General features: G+C 40.1%; 2 non-coding genes across 2 annotated transcripts; one reads left to right on the top strand and one right to left on the bottom strand.

The window, feature by feature from the left end:
- The first annotated feature begins 10569 nt into the window (after positions 1–10569).
- LOC128574441 (U6 spliceosomal RNA) lies at positions 10570–10676 on the top strand. Its single transcript, XR_008376792.1, has one exon. It is a non-coding gene; the product is annotated as a U6 spliceosomal RNA (small nuclear RNA).
- Positions 10677–23487: 12811 nt separating this feature from the next.
- LOC128574357 (small nucleolar RNA SNORD56) lies at positions 23488–23555 on the bottom strand. Its single transcript, XR_008376730.1, has one exon. It is a non-coding gene; the product is annotated as a small nucleolar RNA SNORD56 (small nucleolar RNA).
- Between the last annotated feature and the right edge of the window lie 446 nt (positions 23556–24001).

Here is a 24001-nt window from a genome sequence, read left to right as displayed (position 1 = left end):
TCACACCGCCTTATGTGGCCTGCGGGCTGTAGGTGGAGGACCCCTGCCCCCTCATTTCAGATTCAGGCCCTATATTCTTTCAGTATCATGTGATTATGAATAAATCGCTGTCGATTGCTAATCTTCTAACAGACTTGTTCTACCAGGTCTTGTCTGATCCCTCTTTTTCCTTGATGATACTGCTTTCCCCGAGAACCAGGTAAGTGGACATGTCCTGTTATTGCTGCTTTATTGACTCACAGGCTCACAGAGACCCACGTTCGGCTACCATTATTCTCAATGTACTCACTTCTGAAGCCATTTCCCTCTGATTAGTAATTTGCTTCCTCTTTTCATCATTGTCCCCAACTGAACTAGAAGATATTCTTGTCTTCTCCAGTAGTTTATTTTTTATTTTTTTGAGACTTTTTGAAACAGAATCTCACTATGTCACCCTCAGTAGAGTGCTGTGGCATCACAGCTCATAGCTCTTCAAACTCCTGGGCTTAAGCAATTCTCTTGCCTCAGCCTTCCAAGTAGCTGGGACTACAGGCACCTGCCACAACTTCCAGCTATTTTTTGTTGCAATTGTCATTGTTATTTAGCTGGCCTGGGCCGGGTTCAAACCCCTTAGCCTGGGTGTACATGGTTGGTGCCGTAACCACTGTGCTAAGGGCACGGAGCCATTCTCCAGTAGTTTTAAATGGCTCCATTGTGGAACTTGGATTCACCTCATCTTTGGCCCTTCTCATTTTCTTTCATATCTCACATCCAATCCTTTAGTATGGTCTATTGACTCTGCAATCAAAATATATTTTAGACCCATCTGCTCACCCTATTCACCAGCACCCTTCTAATTTTAGCAACAATATCTTTTTAAAAGTTTTTCTAATATATATATTTTCTTTTATAGGGTTAATATGATGACATACCTCCTGGGTGAAGCACTCAACTACAATAATATCTTACCTAGACTTCTACAAAGCTTTTTATTTTATTTTATTTTATTTTCTGCAAAGCTTTTTACTGGTCCCTGTGCCTCCACTATTGAAGTCCATTTTTCACTCATATAGACTCTTCTTCCTAAGGCCACAATCAGATCACATTGTTATTTAACATCCTCCAAAGCTGCCGCACCCCCGGCATCAAGCCGTGGCGGGATGGCTCTGTCCGCGTTGTAAAAACTGTGGTAAGGCGGTGAGTGCTCCCCGGAGCGTTGCCCCCGGTCCCCCTGGCCTGCAACAGCAGCGCATAAGTTGCCTAGCATGCCTTTTAGTGAACGTAAGAATTCATGAGGTGCGGCATAAAGGCCTGAATAACCTTTACCCTGAAACCTGTTTGAAACTTGTTTGTTGAGTTGAATGGTTAATTGTTGCTTGAATGTCCTCAGAAACTAAGAATAAACATAATGACTTACTAATCCATGACTTCATCTATACAATGGAGACTAAATGTCTCCAAGGGAACACGTTCCCACCATAAAGGTCAGTTAATTGAAACAATGTATCAAGAGAATGCAGGGATGATAAGTTAAGATGTTCCTACCAGATACCCGCTCCCTCCGGTCTCTTATCTCTACCTTATGTCCCTTTGAAACTGTTTCTTTGAAATAAGTTTTCTATGAAATTGCTTTCTCTATAATTTTGTCACTATACACTTAAAACATATACATAATTCACTATCAATTCACTAACAACATAAAAATCATAATCAAATATAAAAATATAAAAATACAAAATGTGAACAAAGCAGTTTTACAAAGAAAGAAGGTTTAAACATAGATAAAGAGAAGTAAAAGAGTAACTGCTGATAAGCAGCAGTCCTTTGTTCCCCCTTACGGGCAGAAACATTGTCTAAGAAAAGACAGTTGACTACTCCCATCTACAAAACTCGATAAGAACTTTGTAAGCATCAGCAAGTCATAAAAATATCTTTTGTAGTTTGTAAGACATTGTCAAAAATGTATAAATACCATGCCTAAAAATCAGTAAAGTACAACTGCTTTCTTCATCATCCTTGGTGTGTGGCAGTTTGTCATTTTCCTGCGTCGCCCTTTCAATCAACCTGAGCCGTTCTCACCCTGAAAGCCCTCGGACTGAGACTCATTCGACTGGCGGTCCGCGGCAGCTGGCGCCTCGAACGGGGACCTGAAGGACAGGTGATCTTTCTTTTTCTTTCTTTTCTCTCTTTTTTCAGATTGAAGGCGACTCTCACCAGGGAGCTGCAGTCCCGCCGGTAAAGGCTGACCGGTTAAGTGTGAGTAATCCGCAGGACAACATGGGGCATACATTGGGTAAGGAAGAACACATGCTCAGTGTCATGATACAGCGTTTATTAGAGAAAAATGGTTTTCATGTGTCTCTCAAACGGTTGGAGGAGCTTATACATTTCATAAGGTTGGTAAGTCCTTGGTTTCTGGAGGAAGGCTCTCTCTCTCTCTCCGATTGGAAAAGGGTGGGACGCGAAATGCGGAAATACATGCAAGAACATGGGGAGAAGGTCTTGCCCCCTCAGGCTTTTCCTTTATGGTTACAAGTTAGAGAACTTTTAGCTGACAATACCTTTTTAGAAGCATTTATAAGAGAAACTGACTCGGAGGTTGGCGATCTTGAATCTAAAGGGGCACCGATTTATGATGAGGTTCCCCCCGAGGTTCTTAAAGATCCTGAACCGGTACCAAACACTGAGAGCGCTGTCCCTTCGGCTCCAACGCTCAAAGACATTCTACCACCACTCCCACCGGTTGATAATTCTTCAGACAGTGACGAGTGGGATGTGGTCGATGAATTTACTAAACCAGATGAGAGGGACAGAATGAATGATTTTATTCACCCCCGCCGAGCTTACCCGGCAGTTCGTGTCCCAAAAGTCACATCTAAGACAACCTCACAAGCTCCGCTTCCCCGTGTACCTCCTTGTCTCCCTCCGCCGCCCGCGGGCTTTCAAGCGGCGGTGCGAGAAACCCGTCAGCAGGGAGATTTTACATTTGCTTTCCCGGTACGCTTTCCCACTGAGGATAGGGCACCACCCACCTGGGAACCTCTGTCGTTAAAGACGCTTAAAGAACTGCAACAGGCTGTCCGTACATCGGGAGCTTCTGCCCCTTATACCTTACAAATTGTGGAATCAATTAGCAGTCAATGGCTTACCCCGTATGATTGGCAGCAAACGGCCAAAGCCACGCTTTCCCCAGGTGATTATATTTTATGGAGAACAGAGTATGAAGATAGATGTAGAGAAAGTATTAATCAACATGTAGGAAGAAAAGCACAGCCCACGCTGTCCATGCTTCTAGGGACAGATGAATTTGCTTCTTTTGAAAATCAAATTAAACTACCCCGACAATTTTTAGAGATAGTCAGCCATAATGCAGTCTCCGCTTGGCGAAAAATACCTCCTCCGGGAACCAAGGGCACAACTTTAGCAGGCATAAAACAGGGTATGGAAGAGTCCTATCCTGACTTTATTTCTCGCCTGGAAGAAGCTATTAATAGAATGCTTCCACCATCAGAGGGCACAGAATTATTACTCAAGCAATTGGCTTGGGAAAATGCAAATACGCTGTGTCAGGACTTAATACGTCCACTCAGGAAAACAGGTACCTTACAAGATTATATTAAAGCATGCATGGATGCCTCACCAGCAATTGTCCAGGGAATGGCGTTTGCTGCAGCTATGCGGGGTCAGAAATTTAGTTCATATGTTAAAGGTGCCTTTGATAGAGACCCCAGTAATACATGTTTTGGGTGTAATCCCCCACATGACTTGCCCACTTGTTATAACTGTGGGAAGCCAGGTCATATACAGAAGGATTGTAAGAAATCCACCGGTGCTAATAATAATAATAATAAGTCCCGTGGATTACCCCCGGGACCATGCCCTCGTTGTAAGAAGGGCAGGCACTGGAGAAATGAATGTAAATCTAAATTTCATAAAGATGGAACCCCCTTGTCAGACAAGGGTGCTAACTTTATTGATACCAACCAGACAAAAAACTAGATAAGGGGCGTTCTCCTAGCCCCGACTCCAAGGGAGAGTCTCCTGCTTCTACCGCAGTACGACCTAAGTTAGAGCCCACATCTACTATTAATTGTATACCACCTGAATGGACAATTCATGATCTCCCACGTGGGACTCCTGGCAGTGCAGGCTTAGACCTTGCCAGTTCTAAAGATGTAATCATATCCAAACATGATGGTGTTGTGTTAGTTCCCACAGGAATAAAAGGAAAGTTATTACCAGGTACTGTTGGTGTTATATTGGGACGAAGTTCCAATTACACCAAACATTTTGAAGTTGTTCCAGGAGTAATTGATTCTGACACTGAAAATACAATTAAAGTCATGGTAAAGTCTCTAGTAGAAACTACACAAATTCATAAGGGACAAAGAATTGCTCAGTTACTATTGTTGCCATATATACCACTCCCCACTTATCACTTACATGATGCCAGGGGAGAGGGACAGTTTGGATTTACTGATAAAGATTGTGTGGCTCTTATACATGATTTATATGATAGACCGATGTTAAAAATGAAAATAGAAGGCAGGCCCATTAAGGGCCTGATGGACACAGGCGCTGATGTAACCTGCATTGCTGCCTCCGACTGGCCGAGATCCTGGCCGGTTCATCGAACTGGGTCTTCTTTAGTTGGTCTCGGTTCTGTTTCTGGTGTCATGCGTAGTACATCTCATTTGTTATGTGAATATAAGGACAAGAAAATTTACTTTCAACCTTATGTGTTACCCTCTCTACCCTATACTTTATGGGGACGAGATCTTTTACATGTCCTAGACATGAAACTAGTTACAGGTGATCAACTTAACGATCAGTGTTTTTCATAGGGGCCACTGCAGAAAACTATGCCTGTAAAATAAAATGGTTAACAGATGTTCCTGTGTGGGTTAGTCAGTGGCCCCTGACAACAGAAAAGTTACAGGCATTACAAATTTTAGTACAAGAACAATTAGATAAAGGTCACTTAGAAGAATCCACTAGTCCGTGGAATACTCCTGTGTTTGTTATTAAGAAAAAATCTGGTAAATGGAGACTTTTACAAGATTTAAGAGCAGTAAATGCCATTATGGAAGACATGGGCTCCCTTCAACCTGGGCTTCCGTCTCCTGTAGCAGTACCAGAACAATGGTCACTAATAATTATAGATCTGCAAGACTGCTTTTTTACTATTAATTTACATCCTGAGGATTGTCCTCGTTTTGCTTTCAGCGTTCCTTCTTTGAATTTACAGGAACCGTTTAAAAGATATCAGTGGAAAACTTTACCACAGGGCATGAAAAACAGCCCTACCTTATGTCAAAAATTCGTGGCGGCTGCATTAGCAGCACTGAGAAAACAATTTCCTAGCGCCTACATAATTCATTATATGGATGATATCTTGCTAGCTCATCCTGAGCTACCAAAAGTACAGCTAATGCTAAAAAAGGCTATAGAACAATTAACTAAATTTGGCTTAGTTATTGCCCCAGAGAAAGTTCAGAGAGATAAACCTTTAAGTTATCTGGGACAATGGATTCACTCTGACTATATTGCACCTCAAAAGGTGCAAATAAGGAGAGATAAATTACAAACTCTTAATGATTATCAAAAATTACTGGGAGAAATAAATTGGATTCGACCTTTTCTGAAGATTACTACGGGAACCCTTAGTCCTTTGTTTACTATCTTACAGGGAGACTCTAATCCCCGTTCCCCTAGACATTTAACTCCAGAAGCCTTGCAGGCTTTAGAAGTTGTTGAACAGGCTTTAACTCAAGCTAGGGTAAAACAAATTAATTATCAAAACCCATGGTCTTTACTCATCTTTTCTACTGAGTATACTCCTACAGCTTGCCTATGGCAGGAAGGTATTTTAGAATGGATTCATTTACCACATGTTCAGACAAAGATTGTTGCTGATTATCCATACCTGGTGTCTTTATTAATTGATAAAGGAAGAAAAAGATCACGGGAATTATTTGGTAAAGATCCTCATGTAATTGTAACTGCTTATAATAAAATTCAAGTAGAACAACTATTTCAAAATAATGATGATTGGGTATTGGCCTTACAAGGCTATGCAGGTCAAATTTTATATCATTATCCTAAACATCCTTTAATTGAATTTACAAAAACAGTTTCACTTATATTTCCTCTTATGTGTTCCAAACAGCCTCTGTCTGACGCAATAACCTTGTTCACAGATGGTTCCTCTACAGGTCGAGCTGTAGTTTTTAGCCCAGGCCTGTCTCCTCTTATTAAAGAGGTCACACAAGCCTCTGCCCAACAAACAGAATTATGGGCTCTAATCTCGGCCTTTAATAATTTCAAACAAAAATTTAACTTGTATACAGATTCAAAGTATATTGCTTCTCTTTTTCCGGCTCTTGAAACTGCTCTTTTAACAGGAACCTCAACTATTTTACCTTTATTAAAGAAACTACAAACTTTAATTCAGCAAAGGAATAATCAATTTTATATTGGTCACATAAGAGGACATACTAATTTACCTGGCCCTTTGGCCCAAGGAAATGCCACTGCAGATTTCTTAACACGTACTATAGTGGCATCAGTGGCCGAAGCTGAAGAAAGCCACGCCTTACATCACCAAAATGCTAACGCATTAAGAAAAATGTTTCAAATTACTAGAGAACAGGCAAGACAAATAGTCTTAAAGTGTAAATCCTGTCCTGTTACTCATCATCCTTTAAAATTTGGTGTTAATCCTCGGGGTTTACGCCCCAACGTATTATGGCAAATGGATGTAACACATGTGTCTAGTTTTGGAAAATTACAATATGTACATGTTACTGTTGATACTTTTTCTCATTTTATCTGTGCTTCTGCAAGATCTGGCGAGGCCTACAAAGATGTTGTACAACACCTGTTTTACTGCTTTCAGCAGCTAGGTGTCCCTCTTCAACTAAAAACAGACAATGCTCCAGCTTATACCTCTCGAGCATTTGAACAATTTTGTATACAGTGGAAAATTGCTCATTCTACGGGGATCCCTTATAATCCTCAGGGTCAGGCGATTGTTGAAAGAACTAATCAAATATTAAAATTACAAATTGAACGCCTACAAAAAGCTCATAAATATTTTTCTCCTCATCATATTTTAACCCATGCTTTATTCGTCCTAAATCACCTTAATGTAAACTCCAATAATTTAACCCCTGCTCTCTCCCATTGGCAGCCACAATCGGCTGCCACCCTTCCTAAAGTTCTTTGGAAAGATTTATTATCGGGCCAATGGAAAGGCCCTGATGTATTGTTAACCTCCGGACGAGGCTATGCTTGCATATTTCCACAGGATGCCGACTCTCCCGTCTGGATTCCAGACCGGCTCATCAAACCTGCTCCTCCAGAGACCCCGGCGCAGAAGACAACGCCTGCGGCGGATGAAGATCCTGTCTGCACAGATGAAGACGACTGTGAAAGTTTCACCGAAACCCTCAAAAATCACATGGACACGGATCCGCACCCTGGTGAAACAAGCTAAACAACTTCTCATATCTCAAAACAACCCTCTAACTCCAACAATGTACTTTATTGCCTTTTTATCATTAATTTCTACTCCTACGGTAGAAACTGCAGCTTATTGGTCTTATGTTCCTAACCCTCCATTGTTACATCCTGTAGGCTGGCTAGATACAGACCCCATAAAAATTCTTTCTAATGATTCAATCCGCTTAGGAGGTTTAACTGACTCAGACTCTAGACATCATGCCGCAGCCTTAATTAACTTTACCGGCAAAGCCGATTCACTACCTATTTGTTTTACTTTAAAAGGCAAAACGCCTCCTTTTTGTTTACCCACAAGTTACAGAGTCTTTTTATCTGATGCTCCTGATCCTCATGATGCCAATAGACGTTATATGTGGGAATATGAAATACAAACTATTGGAAGTCCTGATTATAATGAAACTTGTTTGTCTGTGGACCACTTGCCTCTCCCTAATTGTAAAGAAAAATATAGAGATAAAAATCAATTCTGGGAATCCTCTTTAACAAAAACCCCTACTTAGCTTTCTTGCGGATTCCCAGACGCTGCTAACAAACATTCTCCCATTAATTCTAATACAATTATCTGGGATTATTCTCCTACTTCCTGCTATGATCATAACAAATATTTATCTAATCAATTGGATAAATATCATAAGTATCAATGGTCTGGTTCCCCTCAGCCAATACGGAGGTGGTTCACACCTGGTTTAGTTGAGCCCATATGGGTGGCTCAATACAACAATAGAACTCAAATACATTATGACTTGTTTAGACTTATTGCTGCTTCTAACTTAATCTTAGAAAAGAAACCTAATATGCCTAAACCTAATCCAATATTAATAAGAACTTGTGTTGGATATCCATATGCTCTACTTTTAGCTCCAAATAAGTATCTAACTATTACACAATCTAAAAATTCTTATCATATTTCTTGTACCGCTTGTAAAGTTACAAATTGTCTTACTTCTACTGATTTATTCAATGAACGCTTGTTTAATTCTGTTTTAATTGTTAAAAGACCCTCTTATGTACTATTACCTGTTGATTTACAAGATGATCCTTGGTATGATAATTCTGCTTTACAAGTTTTACATACTGTTAATCAGTTAATTCGACCTAAGAGGTTTGTAGCTGCTTTAATTCTCGGTATTTTAGCTTTAATTTCTATAGTCACAACATTTGCGGTAGCCACTACTGCTTTGGTTCAAGAAGTTCACACAGCTCACTTTGTTAATTCTCTCAGCAGCAACATAACTCTAGCTTTAATGACTCAAGCCAGCATAGATAATAAACTTGAAGCAAAACTTAACATCCTAGAAGAAGTAGTTTTAGCCTTAGGACAAGATATAAAGTTTATACAACATAAACTTCAAACCAGATGTCATTCTGCCTTTCCTGCTATTTGTGTAACTCCTTTACCTTATAATATGTCCACTTCCTGGGACAAAACTAAAGCTCATCTACAGGGTGTCTGGAAGGACAATGATATTACACATGATTTACATACTCTTCAAAAAGATATCACTGCCATCAGTGAAGCTCATTTACCTAGCACTTCTCTTGATTCACTGGCTCAATCCCTCTCTGACAATCTTAAATCTTTAAATCCTGTGTCCTGGATTCAGTACATTGTGTTTATTGTCATTATTGGATGCTTGATATTCTGTGTTGTTTTACTGTTACCTTGTCTCCTTCGTTGTGTCTTTTCCTCCTTAAAGGCTGTTCGCCAAGACCTCTTTGAGCTACGTTTCATTAACAAAAAAGGGGGAAATGCCGCACCCCCGGCATCAAGCCGTGGCGGGATGGCTCTGTCCGCGTTGTAAAAACTGTGGTAAGGCGGTGAGTGCTCCCCGGAGCGTTGCCCCCGGTCCCCCTGGCCTGCAACAGCAGCGCATAAGTTGCCTAGCATGCCTTTTAGTGAACGTAAGAATTCATGAGGTGCGGCATAAAGGCCTGAATAACCTTTACCCTGAAACCTGTTTGAAACTTGTTTGTTGAGTTGAATGGTTAATTGTTGCTTGAATGTCCTCAGAAACTAAGAATAAACATAATGACTTACTAATCCATGACTTCATCTATACAATGGAGACTAAATGTCTCCAAGGGAACACGTTCCCACCATAAAGGTCAGTTAATTGAAACAATGTATCAAGAGAATGCAGGGATGATAAGTTAAGATGTTCCTACCAGATACCCGCTCCCTCCGGTCTCTTATCTCTACCTTATGTCCCTTTGAAACTGTTTCTTTGAAATAAGTTTTCTATGAAATTGCTTTCTCTATAATTTTGTCACTATACACTTAAAACATATACATAATTCACTATCAATTCACTAACAACATAAAAATCATAATCAAATATAAAAATATAAAAATACAAAATGTGAACAAAGCAGTTTTACAAAGAAAGAAGGTTTAAACATAGATAAAGAGAAGTAAAAGAGTAACTGCTGATAAGCAGCAGTCCTTTGTTCCCCCTTACGGGCAGAAACATTGTCTAAGAAAAGACAGTTGACTACTCCCATCTACAAAACTCGATAAGAACTTTGTAAGCATCAGCAAGTCATAAAAATATCTTTTGTAGTTTGTAAGACATTGTCAAAAATGTATAAATACCATGCCTAAAAATCAGTAAAGTACAACTGCTTTCTTCATCATCCTTGGTGTGTGGCAGTTTGTCATTTTCCTGCGTCGCCCTTTCAATCAACCTGAGCCGTTCTCACCCTGAAAGCCCTCGGACTGAGACTCATTCGACTGGCGGTCCGCGGCAGCAAGCCTGCCTTTAAATTTTTTTTTATTATTTATTTATTTATTTTATTGTTAAATCATAGCTGTGTACATTAGTGCAATCAAGGGGTACAATGTGCTGGTTTCATATACAATCTGAAATATTCTCATCAAACTGTTCAACGTAGCCTTCATGGCATTTTCTTAGTTATTGTATGTAGACATTCGTATTCTGCCTTTAGTAAGTTTCGCCTGTACCCGTTCTAAGATGCACCACAGGTGTGGCCCCACCCATTACCCTCCCTCCACCCTAACCTCCCCCCACCCCGAGGCTGCCTTTAAATTTAAAAACATTGTTGAGGGTGCTCGCTTCGGCAGCACATATACTAAAATTGGAACGATACAGAGAAGATTAGCATGGCCCCTGCGCAAGGATGACACGCAAATTCGTGAAGCGTTCCATATTTAAAAAAAAAAAAAACATTGTTGAGGGTGGTGCCTGTGGCTCAGTCGGTAAGGCGCCGACCCCATATACCGAGGGTGGCGGGTTCAAACCCGGCCCCGGCCAAACTGCAACCAAAAAATAGCCGGGTGTTGTGGCGGGCGCCTGTAGTCCCAGCTACTCTGGAGGCTGAGACAAGAGGATCGCTTAAGCCCAGGAGTTGGAGGTTGCTGTGAGCTGTGTGAGGCCACGGCACTCTACTGAGGGCCGTAAAGTGAGACTCTGTCTCTACAAAAAAATAAATAAATAAATAAAAAACATTGTTGAGACTTGTGTGAGTGGGTACCAAAGCCTACATGATCTAGAATTTAAATCTCACCTTCCTTCAAAGGAAGACTCCACCAGGGAAAATCGTGGAGACTAGGCAACCAACAAATGAACAAAGATCCACCAGCATCACAAAGAACCAGGAAAACCCAAAGGGAGGCCTTTGGGTACCATGCCCCTCAGTGGTGAGTATAATAAGTACATATGTCTACAGAGGAAAGTGACTTTATTATATAGTAAGTGGCCAAGAAAGCCTTGGCCTTCTACAGTATTTTACAAAGAACCCTAATAATACAAAATAGCAAGAAGAGAGTGTTCAAAAATTTTATAATTAGAGGAAGTTATTGGAAAAACTAAAATTATTTCATATTTTTACTCCAAAGAGTTGAGTCTCTTTAACTAACTGGTTGCTCTCCCTGACCAGCTAAACAGACCACAGATAGTCTAATTCATAACAATGGAAATATAACCTCTATTCTGCGATTCATATCCATAATAAAACCCCATTGTTCCTTGAACTGCACTGGCAGTGTTTGAGATTCGTGCTAATTCTCAGATCACTCTGGAAAAGCCTGCCAGACATTTGCGAGCCCTTCTCAACAATTGCCCTACCTTTCATTCTAAATGCGCTCTTTTCTTATACCCAGACAGATAAGCTATTAGGGAATGAGGGAAAGAAGTTTTCAGACATCAAGTGATGAATTTGTAACAGACTCTGGTTTTTACATGGAAATATGGTGAATAAGATTGTGAGCAGAGGGGATAAAAAGTCAGAGGATCATAGTTAGGTCCAAGGGGATATGAAATAGCTGATTTAGTGAATGAAAGTTCTCAGGTCTTCACACAGACCAAAGCTGTCACAGGATCCCTATCTTAACTCCTGAAATACAAACAGGTCACCTACCACAACAAAACGAAATCTCTAATCAACATAAAGTTCTGTTTTTCATTCTTTTTTTTTTTTTTTTTTGTGGTTTTTGGCCGGGGCTGGGTTTGAACCCGCCACCTCCGGCATATGGGACCGGCGCCCTACTCACTGAGCCACAGGCGCCGCCCCTTTCATTCGTTTTTAAAGTCTCTCCTTATCAAAAAGACCTGGAACCTGGAGAACATTAAGCTAAGTGAAATAAGCCAAATACAGAAAGAAAAATACATGTGTTCACGTACATGTGGAATGTTTTTAAACAGTGAAATACTAAGAACAGGGTAGAATGGTGGTTATCAAGGGGAGGGAGGAGAAGGAAATGGAAAGAAATAAGTTGAAGGGTCAAAACTTACAGTGTTATAGGATAAATAAACACAGACTCCTAATGTTCATAGGATAAGTACAGTTAGTAATATTGTATTGCATATGGAAAATCTGAGAAAGTAGATTTTTTTTTTTTTGATTGCAAAACAGGTTTATTTTTAGAGAAAGTAGATTTAAGAAGCTCTTTCACGGCTTGGCGCCTGTGGCTCAAGAGGCTAAGGCACTAGCCATATATACCTTAGCTCGTGGGTTCGAATCCAGCCCAAACAACAATGATGGCTGCAACCAAAAAAAAAATAGCTGGGTGTTGTGGCAGGCGCCTGTAGTCCCAGCTACTTGGGAGGCGGAGGCAGGAGAATCGCTTGAGCTCAGGAGTTTGAGGTTGCTGTGATCTGTGATGCCATGGCACTTTACCCAGGGTGACAGCTTGAGGCTCTGTCTCCAAAGGAAAAAAAAAAAGAAGCTCTTGGGTGGTGCCTGTGGCTCAAGGGGGTGGTGCCTGTGGCTCAAGGAGTAGGGCACCGGTCCCATATGCCGGAGGTGGTGGGTTCAAACCCAGCCCCGGCCAAAAACCACACACACACACAAAAAAAGAAGCTCTTATCACACACCTAGAAGGGTAATTATGGAAACAATAACTAATCATTTGTAGTAATCATTTTACTACATATATACATGTTCATCAAAACATCATGTTGTATACCTTAAATATAGATATTACAAATTTGATTGGAATATTTTATAAAAATTCCTTTCATTTGGAATAAAATGACTGACAAAGTATCTAAGTGTAGTTTGCATATCGAAGAATAGGACAAAAACCCCTAAAACTAAATACGGTGGAACCTCTGTAAGTTGACCACCTAACAGACTGTGACAAACTGATCAACATACGAGGTGGTCAGCATAAGGAACGTGGCCTATTGGACTGATCTGTACATGTGTGCAAGTGCCACCTGTGAAAATTAGTCAACTTAAGGAGGGGGTGAGTGTAGGGAAGTGGTCAACTATGGAGGTCTGCTGTATACCCATATAAAGCAGAGTTTGAAATGTATGAAAATCAGGATGATTACAGTCACCTGAAGATACAGTCACAAATTTCTCTTCCAAATGATGTTAACAGCATTTTACTCCAGTCAACCCTGAAGGATAGACAGACATTACTATTACTATTTCTGGTCATTCTTGATGTCATTTTTGTGAAGAAATGGGGCATGGTGAGTAGGCATACTATAAAACAGGAATTATAACTTCAAAATGTTGCATTTTCTATATTGCTCCAAGAAGAGTCTGTCTTTCAATGTATTGGTCTGAGAAAGTCCCACCCTTGCCTAGCAAAATACTGTCGGAAGACTGTACATAGTAAGCAATTGGCTTTTTTGAATTTTACTTTTATTTTTCATTTGGGAATTTTAGTAAAACCAAGTTTAAGATTGATGTGAGTATCGACTTTAGAGTAAGATGATTCCTATTTACCATCAGCCTTAACAGTTGCTTTAGATATTTAATCTCTGTGCATTTGGAAAGTCACCCAGAGGCTATTTTGCCTAGCATTGAAACAACTCCATTACCTGTGACCTACATCATATTTGGCCTGTGCTCTTAGGTCTTATTTTTCAAGCAACATACACTACTGTAACTTGAGCAGGAAAGAAATAGTACATCATGAAATTTCTGGAAAAATTAGAAAATCATTTTTTAAAAAAGTGGGCAGTTGGGCGGCTCCTTTGGCTCAGTCGGTAGGGCGCCGGCCCCATATACCCAGGGTGGTGGGTTCAAACACGGCCCCGGCCAAACTGCAACCAAAAAATAGCAGGGTGTTGTGGCGGGCGCCTGTAGTCCCAGCTACTCGGGAGGCTGAGGCAAGAGAATCGCTTAAGCCCAGGAGTTGGAGGTTGCTGTGAGCTGGGTGAGGCCACGGCATTCTACCGAGGGCCATAAAGTGAGACTCTGTCTCTACAAAAAAAAAAAAAAAAGTGGGCAGTGATTAAGGAAGGCAGGCAACCATAACAATGGCAAAAATTATGACAGGAACAGTGTGGTGAGGACAGTGTGACTACAGCAGCGGGAGAGGCAATAGCACGAACCTTGTGGCCTGGGGGCTTGCCCCAAACAGTCTCTATGACCCCACCACCATGGACACACTAGGCCATGTACCTGTGTTCCAGTTGCCAGGAGCAGGGAAAAGAAATGCCTAGGCTTTATAGAATCTCTACTGAGAAAGAGCTCTGATACCCTGAAGAATCAGAACAGAATATTCAGCAAACGTAGAGAGAGTATAAATGCTACACAGCCAAAAACACATCAGAAACAGTCATAGCTCCCCTCTTTGGCCTTCCCAATATCCACTCAAATTATTCTTCCTATAGCTAATCTTCTAAGAAACACATCCCCATTGGCATTTTTGTAATTTTCACACTTAACGAATAGAACTATACTCACCCCTTCTCTAAACAGACAGAAAAATATATATTTGAGTGTTGTTTAGGGGGGTCTTCAGACCAACAGCATTGATATTCCTTGGCCACCTGTTAGAAGTACAAAGTCTGAGGCCAACCCTAGAACTATTGAGTTGGAAACCTATCTTCAGAAGTGCAGGTAACTGATTTTAGAGTTGCTTTTATACCATGGGAGGAGTTGGTCCAAAGACACACAGCTGTTGCATCCAGCTGCAAATATAGCATTTCTGGCTGATGCATATTCTTCTGGTTCTGTCATGATTCCACCTCAACAGTCTCATCCTTGAGCCAAGAGAATCGCCTAAGCCCAGGGGTCGGAGGTTGCTGTGAGCAGTGTGACGCCACAGCACTCTACAGAGGGCGATAAAGTGAGACTCTGTCTCTACAAAAAAAAAAAAAAAAAGTCTCATCCTGTGGGAAAAACTGAAAAGTTAACCATGACCCTCAAATCGTCTTTACCTTTAAATGCAATAGGAAGAGAGAAAATAAATCTAAGGTAAATTATAAGAGTATATGTCCATACAATAGTAAGAAATGAGGCACATGAGATTAGAGTCCTTATTGGAGCCCTTCACCCTGAGGTCTCTAGTAACTTCACCACTTTTCTTCCATGTTCCCCAGGCTTTCAGCGAGCATCTCAGCCATTCAGAAGTATTTATCGTCACGTCTGAGGGTCCTAAGCTGCTGCTGACCCTTCCTGTTTAGTAAAGTCAGTTAAACCTTTATACTGAATGCAGGTTTGAGGTTGTAATTTAGGGAATCATCTAGGTTTAATCCTTAATCTTCATGGTTTCCATAGGATTATAGGAATAGCAATTATTTTTGATCTTCAGGATTTTCCGCCCCAGCCAAAAGTACACTTTCTTTCTTTATTTTTTTTTTTGTGGTTTTTGGCCAGGGCTAGGTTTGAACCCGCCACCTTCGGCATATGGGACTGGCGCCCTACTCCTTGAGCCACAGGCGCCACCCAAAAGTACACTTTCAATTTTTGTCTATAATGTCGTTTCTCGCCCAGTGGAGTGAGAGGTTAACATAGCTAGGTGGTAGCTTTAAACTCCGTATTGATGTAACCATTGTTATTTCCCCAGATAGAATTTCTTCATTATTGAAGTCCAGAGTTTTGGGAACTGAAAGTGGATTATTGAATATGATGATGAGAGGTGCTACCTTTACCCCAGGCTTGGTTTCTGGAGATGGACATTCTGCTTGTAGGAGAAATGGCAATACATATATATAAGTCACTTCTCAGCTCATAAGTTGTCTTGCAGGACCGCTCTTCAAATTCACATAGTGTTGTCTTGCAAACACCACTGTGTCTGAGTCTCCACAAAGCATCCCACTTTTCTATTAGGCCAGATTTTGCTGAATGATGACATACAAAGACCAGACTTCTTGCAGGTACCTAAGCTTTGAATATACAGTGTCTGGTAAGGATGCTATAACATCGGTGAATTGAGCCAAAGTTTTCTTCATTGTCAAGTATCAGCAGAATCTGTAACTTCTGTATTTTTAAAATAGTTACCGGTTTATATATATATATATATATATTTTTTTTTTTTTTTCTTTTTTGAGACAGAGTCTCACTATGTCATCCTTGGTAGAGTGCCATGGTGTCACAGCTCGCAGTAACCTCAAACTTTTGGGCTTAAGTGATTCTCTTGCCTCAGCCTCCCAAGTAGCTGGGACTACAGGCGTCCTCCACAATGCCCAGCTATTTTTTGGTTGTAGTTGTCATTGTTGTTTGGTGCCCTAACATATGGCTGGTGCCTTAGCTGCTGAGCTACAGGTGCTGAGCCATAGTTACCAATATTAATTATTAAATCCTACCATTCTTATGATGCATAAGTATTGCTCATAAAGATATGTGACAGAAAAAGCCTCTGGAGTTTGCTTTCATTTTAATCTGGTTACCATCTGGGAGACAATGAGTTATAAACACTATTGGCCTTTTCATTAGGGATAAGAGAATTCCTTTGAGCCCAGTCTAGGAGATACAGTTTCCTCAGCAAAGGAGGGACCATACAATCTGGCAAGTTAAACTTTAAATCATCTAAATTCCTCCATATCTTCACATTCCAACATTTGGTATCTCTTTTAAAATCAGTGCTCAGACTTCTGCTTAAGAGATTCAGAAAAACAGTGAATTTGACTGACCTTGCAATTTGTCAAGCCACAGGAATAAACTTGGCATTTGTTTATAACAATTTCAACTTTTCACTTGCAAGAAAAAAGTGTGTATGTGTGGAGGAAGAAGAGGGTGCCAGACTCTTAAATTTCAGAATGTGACTGAAGCTGTGTTTGTGTTTGCATCTTTCTTTAAGATGCCTTTTCCTGTTAGAAGCAGCCCTTCTAAATTGTCATTCTGAGAATTTCTCAAGTCTTTCATATTGTCCAAAGGCAACTAATACCTTATTCATCTGACTCAATAGAGGAATACTTGAAAGGTAACACGTGAAATAAGCTATAAGCTTTTATCCATATGAAACGACAATAATGATTTCCTGAGACTTTATTATGAATAAATTGATGATGATGATTTTTGTCAATATTATCAGGTCTAGTTTAATCTGCTGTGAGTCCTCTTAGCTGTTTCTTTTTTTCTCTTAGCTGTTTCTAAATCAGCGTTCATACTCATTCACCAACACAGTCTCTGAGAAGTGTCAGGGAAGAGAAAGAATGTGAGAGATTATTAGCTCCGTTTCTATCATAAAATCTATACTTCCCGAGGATTATATGTTACTTCTTTTAAAAATAAAGGTAAAATAATTTTTTCAACATTGAAAAAATTCATCATCCACATACTTTTACTATAAAAAGTATATTAAAAGAGAAATCTGGATTGTCACAAAGGAATGGAGAGCATCAAAATGGCTAAATAAAGAATATTACATTTTTCTAAAAGATAATTGACTGTCTAAACACAAATAATTCCAGCATATTGCGGTGTGTATATATAAAAGTAAAATGCATGAATATAATAACACGAACGCTTGTAGTTTAGAAATGGAAATATATTGTTGTAAGGTCCTTATATGCTACACCAGAAGTGGTAAAATATCACTAGAAGGTGGACTGTGATAATTGAAGATGTATACCCTGAAGTAGAAACTAGAATAATGAAGCATTACAGCTAACGTGCAAAGTGAAATTTTATCAAATGCTCAATTAGTCCACAAAGGGTAGAATAAGAAGAAAAGGGAAATAAAAAACATTTATAAAAACAAACAGTGAAGCTGTAGACTTAAAGTTAAGCACACCAATTATCACATTATATTTCCATGATAGAAACACTCCAATAAAAAGGAAAGATTGGGCGGCGCCTGTGGCTCAACGGAGTAGGGCGCTGGCCCCATATGCTGGAGGTAGCGAGTTCAAACCCAGCCCTGGCCAAAAACTGCAAAAAAAAAAAAAAAAAGGAAGGATTGATAGCTTGGTTAAAAGGGCAAGACATAACTACATATGGACTGTAAGAAATAAGTGAACTTTAAATATGAAGACATACTGGTTAAAAGTAAAAGGATAAAGATGTAACTTGGAAATACTAGCCAAAACAAAACAAAAATCCTAGTGGTTATACATATGTTAGAGAAAGTATATTTGAGAGCAAAGAATACTAGCAAGGATAAAAGTAGGTGATTTTATAATCATAAAGTGACCAATTTTTCTTTTTTTTTTTTTTTTTTTTTTTTGCTTCATCAGCCGAAACAGCAGAAGGTATGATTTATTGTATACTGGTTACACTCAGCCACAAGCGAGAACAGAACGAGTCCAGGATGTCAGGTCCAGGGCAAGGGACCAATAGGATTGTTTTGGTGTGAACAAGGTGGGTCTCTTAGGGGTGGTCTTGGTGATTGGATGGCGATGAGATCTTAGATCCACTGAGAGCAAGTTCTAGACAGTAGCATGCAGTCCAGCAGCTTGTACTAGCCTCCTTAGCCTCTTGGCATTCCATGTTCCTTCTCTTGTGGCCTTCACGAGTGCACAACCAGGCGGTTTACTTGGACCTCTGCCTCATCTTTCTCCTTTTGCGCTTCAGCCTGCGCATTCGCTTCTTCCTCCACTTGGCTCTCATGGCGCGGAGGTTTCTAGAAAGATGGCGCTAAGGCCGAGAGCGTGACCAATTTTTCAAGAGGACAACAACCGTGAACAGTAATGTACCTATGAACAGACTTTCAGAATACATAAGGGAAACATATAAAACTGCAAGAGGCAGACAAACCCACAATTGTAGTTTGATAGTTCTCTGTCAAGAAATGACAGAAAAAGTAGATGTGGAATCAATAAAGGCATTTAAGATAGTGCTACACTGGGTGGCACCTGTGGCTGAAAGGAGTAGGGTGCCGGCCCCATATACCGGAGGTGGTGGGTTCAAGCCCAGCCCCAGCGAAAAACTGCCCCCCCCGCCAAAAAAAAAAAAAAATATATATATATAGTGCTACATTATCAACCAACAACAGAAGATTATGTCATTTTTCAATTGTTCACAAACCATTTAACAAGATAATTCCTTTTCTGGGATGTAAAACTAGTCTAAACAACTTAAAAATGATTAAAATTGCACAAAATATATCTTCAGAGCACAATCAAATCAGAAATAACAAAGATATCTGGAAAATCCCCTATTATTTGCAAACCCAATAACATACTTTAAATATAACTCAAAGAAGAAGTCTAAAGGGAATGTTTTCAACTTAATAAAAGTGAAAACACAACATACTAAAATTTTGTAGAATGTTGGTAAAGCAATACTCAGGGAGAAAATCTCTGCACTAAACATCTATGTAATAGAAAAGATTGATCTCAAATCGATGACTTCCAATTCAGTCCAAGAAACTAGAGTGTTAAAATAAATGAAACTCAAAGTAAGCAAAATCAGAGAAAAAGTAATCTAAGCAGAAATCAATGATACAGAAAACAAAAAAAATTACATCAATGAAACCAAAACCTATTGAAGTTTGAGAAGATCAATAAACTTGATAAACCTCTAGTCAGACTGATAAGAAAGTAAAGGAGAGACACAAATTATAAAAAGAAAAGTGACTTCACTGTCGATTCTGTAGACATTATTATAGAAGAATAGTAAGAAAATATTTTGAACAACTTTTATGCCAATATATTAGAAAACTAAATAAAATAGGGGAGGAACATATCAGAAAGAATGTTAGAGAAAGACTACAAGGAGCACACCTATCATTAAATAAGTTGGATTTGTTACTCCTTTCCATGCCCAGGGGAACCAAGTGATGTCTCGGTATTAGGGTATTAGTAAAAATCTATTATGGAATTTGAACTTTGGTTGGGACATCTGAGCAAGCATCTGATTCAAAGGGGGTTTGCTCTAATTGGATTCTGTCAGAAAGCAGAGGCTTAGAGGCATATATTCCAGGCATTTAATTCGTCGTATTACCCAAGAGAAATCAGTGTATGTCCTTATAAAGACTTGTACATGAGTGTTCACAGCAGCTTTATTTATTATACGTACCTACAAACTGGAAACAACCAAGATTTACATTAGCAAGTACTGTAAAGGATTAAATAAACTGGGATATATCTGTTTACTCAAATAATGTTTATTCTTCAGTAAGAATTTAGGCACATAGGGTGGGTGCGATGGCTCACGCCTATAATCCCAGCACTTGTGAGGTTGAGGTGGGGGATTCCCTTAGCTCACAGGGTTGAGACCAACCTGAGCAAGAGTGAGACCTCTAAAAAATAGCTGGGTGTGGTTGTGGGCGCCTGTAGTCCCAGTTTCTTGGGAGGCTGAGCTCAAGAGTTCAAGGTTGCTGTGAGCCAAGACACCAGTACTCTACCAACCGGGACCAAGTGAGACTCTGTCTCAAAAAAAAAAAAAAAAAAAAAAACATAGCAACAAGGATGAATCTCAAAACAAATGTTGAGTGAAAGAGGATGGGCACATGTAAATACATCTGTAAGACCCATTCCTACAAAATCCTGGAAAGTACGAATTCATCTTCAGTGTCAGAAAGCAGATCAGTGGGTGCCAGGAGAAGAGTGAGAGAGACAGTCAGGAGGATGAGATTAGAAAGTAGCACAAGGACGCGTTTAGGTGACAGATGCTCATTATCTTCATTGTTGTGATTGTTTCACACAGGTGCACCTATGCCAAGATTTAAATTGTGCAGCTGTAAAAATGTGAAATTTATTGCATGTTAATTATGCCTGAAGAAAGCTTTTTTATTTTTTTATTGAGACTGAGTCTCACTTTGTCACACTCGGTGGAGCTGTGGCATCACAGCTCACAGCAACCTCAAACTCTTGGGCTTAGGTGATTCTCTTGCCTCAGCCTCCCAAGTAGCTGGAACTACAGGAGCCTGCCACAACACCGGCTATTTTTTTTTGTTTGTTTGTTGAGCAGGTTCTGGCCAGGTTCTTAGCCACCAGCCCAGGTGCATGTGACTGGCACTAAAACCACTGAGCAGCAGGTGGCCAGTCAATTAGAAGAAAGCTTTTTTAAATGAAGGAAAGAAGACAGTTGGCTTTTCTAAACTCATGCACAATCACTTGAATTAGGAAAAATAGACTTGACCAAGACCCTGATTCTCCCCGTGTGTTAGTAGTCATACCTCAGTTAGCATATGCATATGCTTAGAATGTGTTGATATTAGTTTTGATTAAAAAATCATAATTTTAGGGCGGCGCCTGTGGCTCAGTCGGTAAGGTGCCGGCCCCATATACCGAGTGTGGCGGGTTCAAACCCGGCTCCGGCTGAACTGCAACCAAAAAAAAAAATAGCCGGGCATTGTGGCAGGCACCTGTAGTCCCAGCTACTCGGGAGGCTGAGGCAAGAGAATCGCTTGGGCCCAGGAGTTGGAGGTTGCTGTGAGCTGTGTGATGCCATGGCACTCTACAGAGGGCCATAAAGTGAGACTCTGTCTCCACAAAAAAAAAAAATCATAATTTTATGCATTTGTGGGGTACAATGTGATGTTTTTATGTACGTAGTATGTATGCAATGTGAAATCAATGTGAAATGATTAAATCACTCATACACATCACATTGCTTTGACATCATTTCTTTATGGTGAGACATTTGAAATTTACACTTATTTTAAAATATGTAATAGATTATTTGCTGTAGTCACCCTCCAGTGCAATAGATCTCAAAATCTATTCCTCCTGTCTGAAACTTTGTACCCTTTGATCAACAACGTACCGTTCCCTCTCACCCCACCCCCACTCCTACCCCTAGCTGCTGGTAACCATCCTTCCACTCTCTACTTTTAGCATATTTTAATGGAATTATTTTGAGATAAGTAATCTGAGAGGTTAATTGGAAGTTGAGGCTTATATTTGAGCCTTTCCACCTCTATTTGTGTGATAGGCAGAACGCTTTCTCCCTTGAGTATATAAGTAATATGACTACTATGTTTAAAGACTAAATTACAGTCTTGGGTTCCTGGAACTCATACAAGAAAATGCAGAAAAACTCTCTCCCTAGACCAGTCACTGATTTTCTTTTGGTTTCTCTACCCAGGAATCTTGACTCCTATTCAATAAAAATATCCAGAAAATTCTTGTCTTCCCTACGTACAATAGCCATTTTATCTATCGCATTGTCTCTCAGCATGGTGTTTACGCCTACGCAGATTGGCTGAGAAGACTGCTTAGCTTTGCTCAAAAAGTAAATGTTATTCCTTTTTTCTTTTCTTTTTCCTTTTTCTCTTTTTCTCTTTCTTTCTTTTTTTTTCTTTGAGACTGAGTCTCATTATATCACACTTGGTAGAGTGCAGTGGGGTGACAGCTCTCTTGGGCTTTAGCCATTCTCTTGCCTCAGCCTCCCAAGTAGCTGGGACTACAGGCACCCCCACAATGCCCAGCTATTTTTCTGTTGCAGTTGTCATTGTTGCTTAGCAGGGCTGTGCTGGGTTCGAACCTCCCAGTCTCGGTGTATGTGGCTGGTGCCATAACCACTGTGCTATGAGTGCTGAGCCCCTTTTTCCTTTTTTAAAAAATTATTATTATTATTATTTTTAAGCAACAAAACTTTTTTTTTTTTTTTTTTTGTAGAGACAGAGTCTCACTTTATGGCCCTCGGTAGAGTGCCGTGGCCTCACACAGCTCACAGCAACCTCCAACTCCTGGGCTTAAGCGATTCTCTTGCCTCAGCCTCCCGAGTAGCTGGGACCACAGGCGCCCGCCACAACGCCCGGCTATTTTTTGGTTGCAGTTTGGCTGGGGCTGGGTTTGAACCCGCCACCCTCGGTATATGGGGCCGGCGCCCTACCAACTGAGCCACAGGCGCCGCCCAGCAACAAAACTTTTAATAAAGACAGCAGCACCACAGCAACATGGATAATCTTTTTTTTTTTTTTTTTGTGGTTTTTTGGCTGGGGCTGAACCCACCACCTCTGGCATGTGGGACTGGCGCCCTAATCCTTGAGCCACAGGCGCCACCCAACATGGATAAATCTTAAACCCACAGTACTAAGTGGAGCCAACCACCCAAGCATCCAATCATCCAACCAATTAATCAAAGTGTCTCTAGATAGCTAAATAGAACTTACATGAGTTAACACATGCATAACACTATCTACATTAGAAGAATAATTGCAGATTCAAGAATGCACATCAAAAACATTGGAATGGTGGTCTGTAAAAAAAATTATTTTTTCTTTTGGGGGCAGGACACAATCGTAAGAGGGACTTTACCTAACAAATGCAATCAGTGTAACCTGGTTTCTTGTACCCTCAATGAATCCCCAACAATAAAAAAAAAATTATTTTCTGTCAGCCTCTAAAGGAAAAGTAACCTCCCACTGACATATTCCCTCTGCCTTCAGTCTCACTCAGACCCAAAGTGTCTACACTTAATAGGTGAACTGCTGCAGATAATAAATATTGTTGCTGTAGACCAGTAGTTCTCAACCTTTCTAATGACACGACCTTTACTATAGTTCCTCATGTTGTGGTGACTCCCGACCATAAAATTGTTTTTGTTGTTACTTCATAACTATAATTTTGCTACTGTTATGAATCGTAATGTAAATATATGATATGCAGGATGGTCTTAGGCGACCCCTGTGAAAGGGTCATTCGACCCCCAAAGGGGTTGTGACCCACAGGGTGAGAACCACTGCTATAGATTTTATTCTTGATAAGGATCTGAGGAAATTGACTTTTAAGGTTAAATAGGTCAATTTTGCATTGGTACGAATGTCTATCAATGTCCTCTAGTATTCAGTATTTTCAGGCTCATGTTTTAGGGTTTTTACCTGTGTCTCAATTTTAATATTCATTTGTGGTTCCCAAGAGGAGAATACACACAAACAATGATACTCAGAGTTTTTAACTTACTG

The sequence above is a fragment of the Nycticebus coucang genome, chromosome 21, assembly GCF_027406575.1.
Source record: "Nycticebus coucang isolate mNycCou1 chromosome 21, mNycCou1.pri, whole genome shotgun sequence".
NCBI classification, from domain to species: Eukaryota; Metazoa; Chordata; class Mammalia; order Primates; family Lorisidae; genus Nycticebus; species Nycticebus coucang.
Note: the sequence above shows the minus strand (reverse complement) of the source record. Positions and strands in the feature narration are given on the sequence as shown.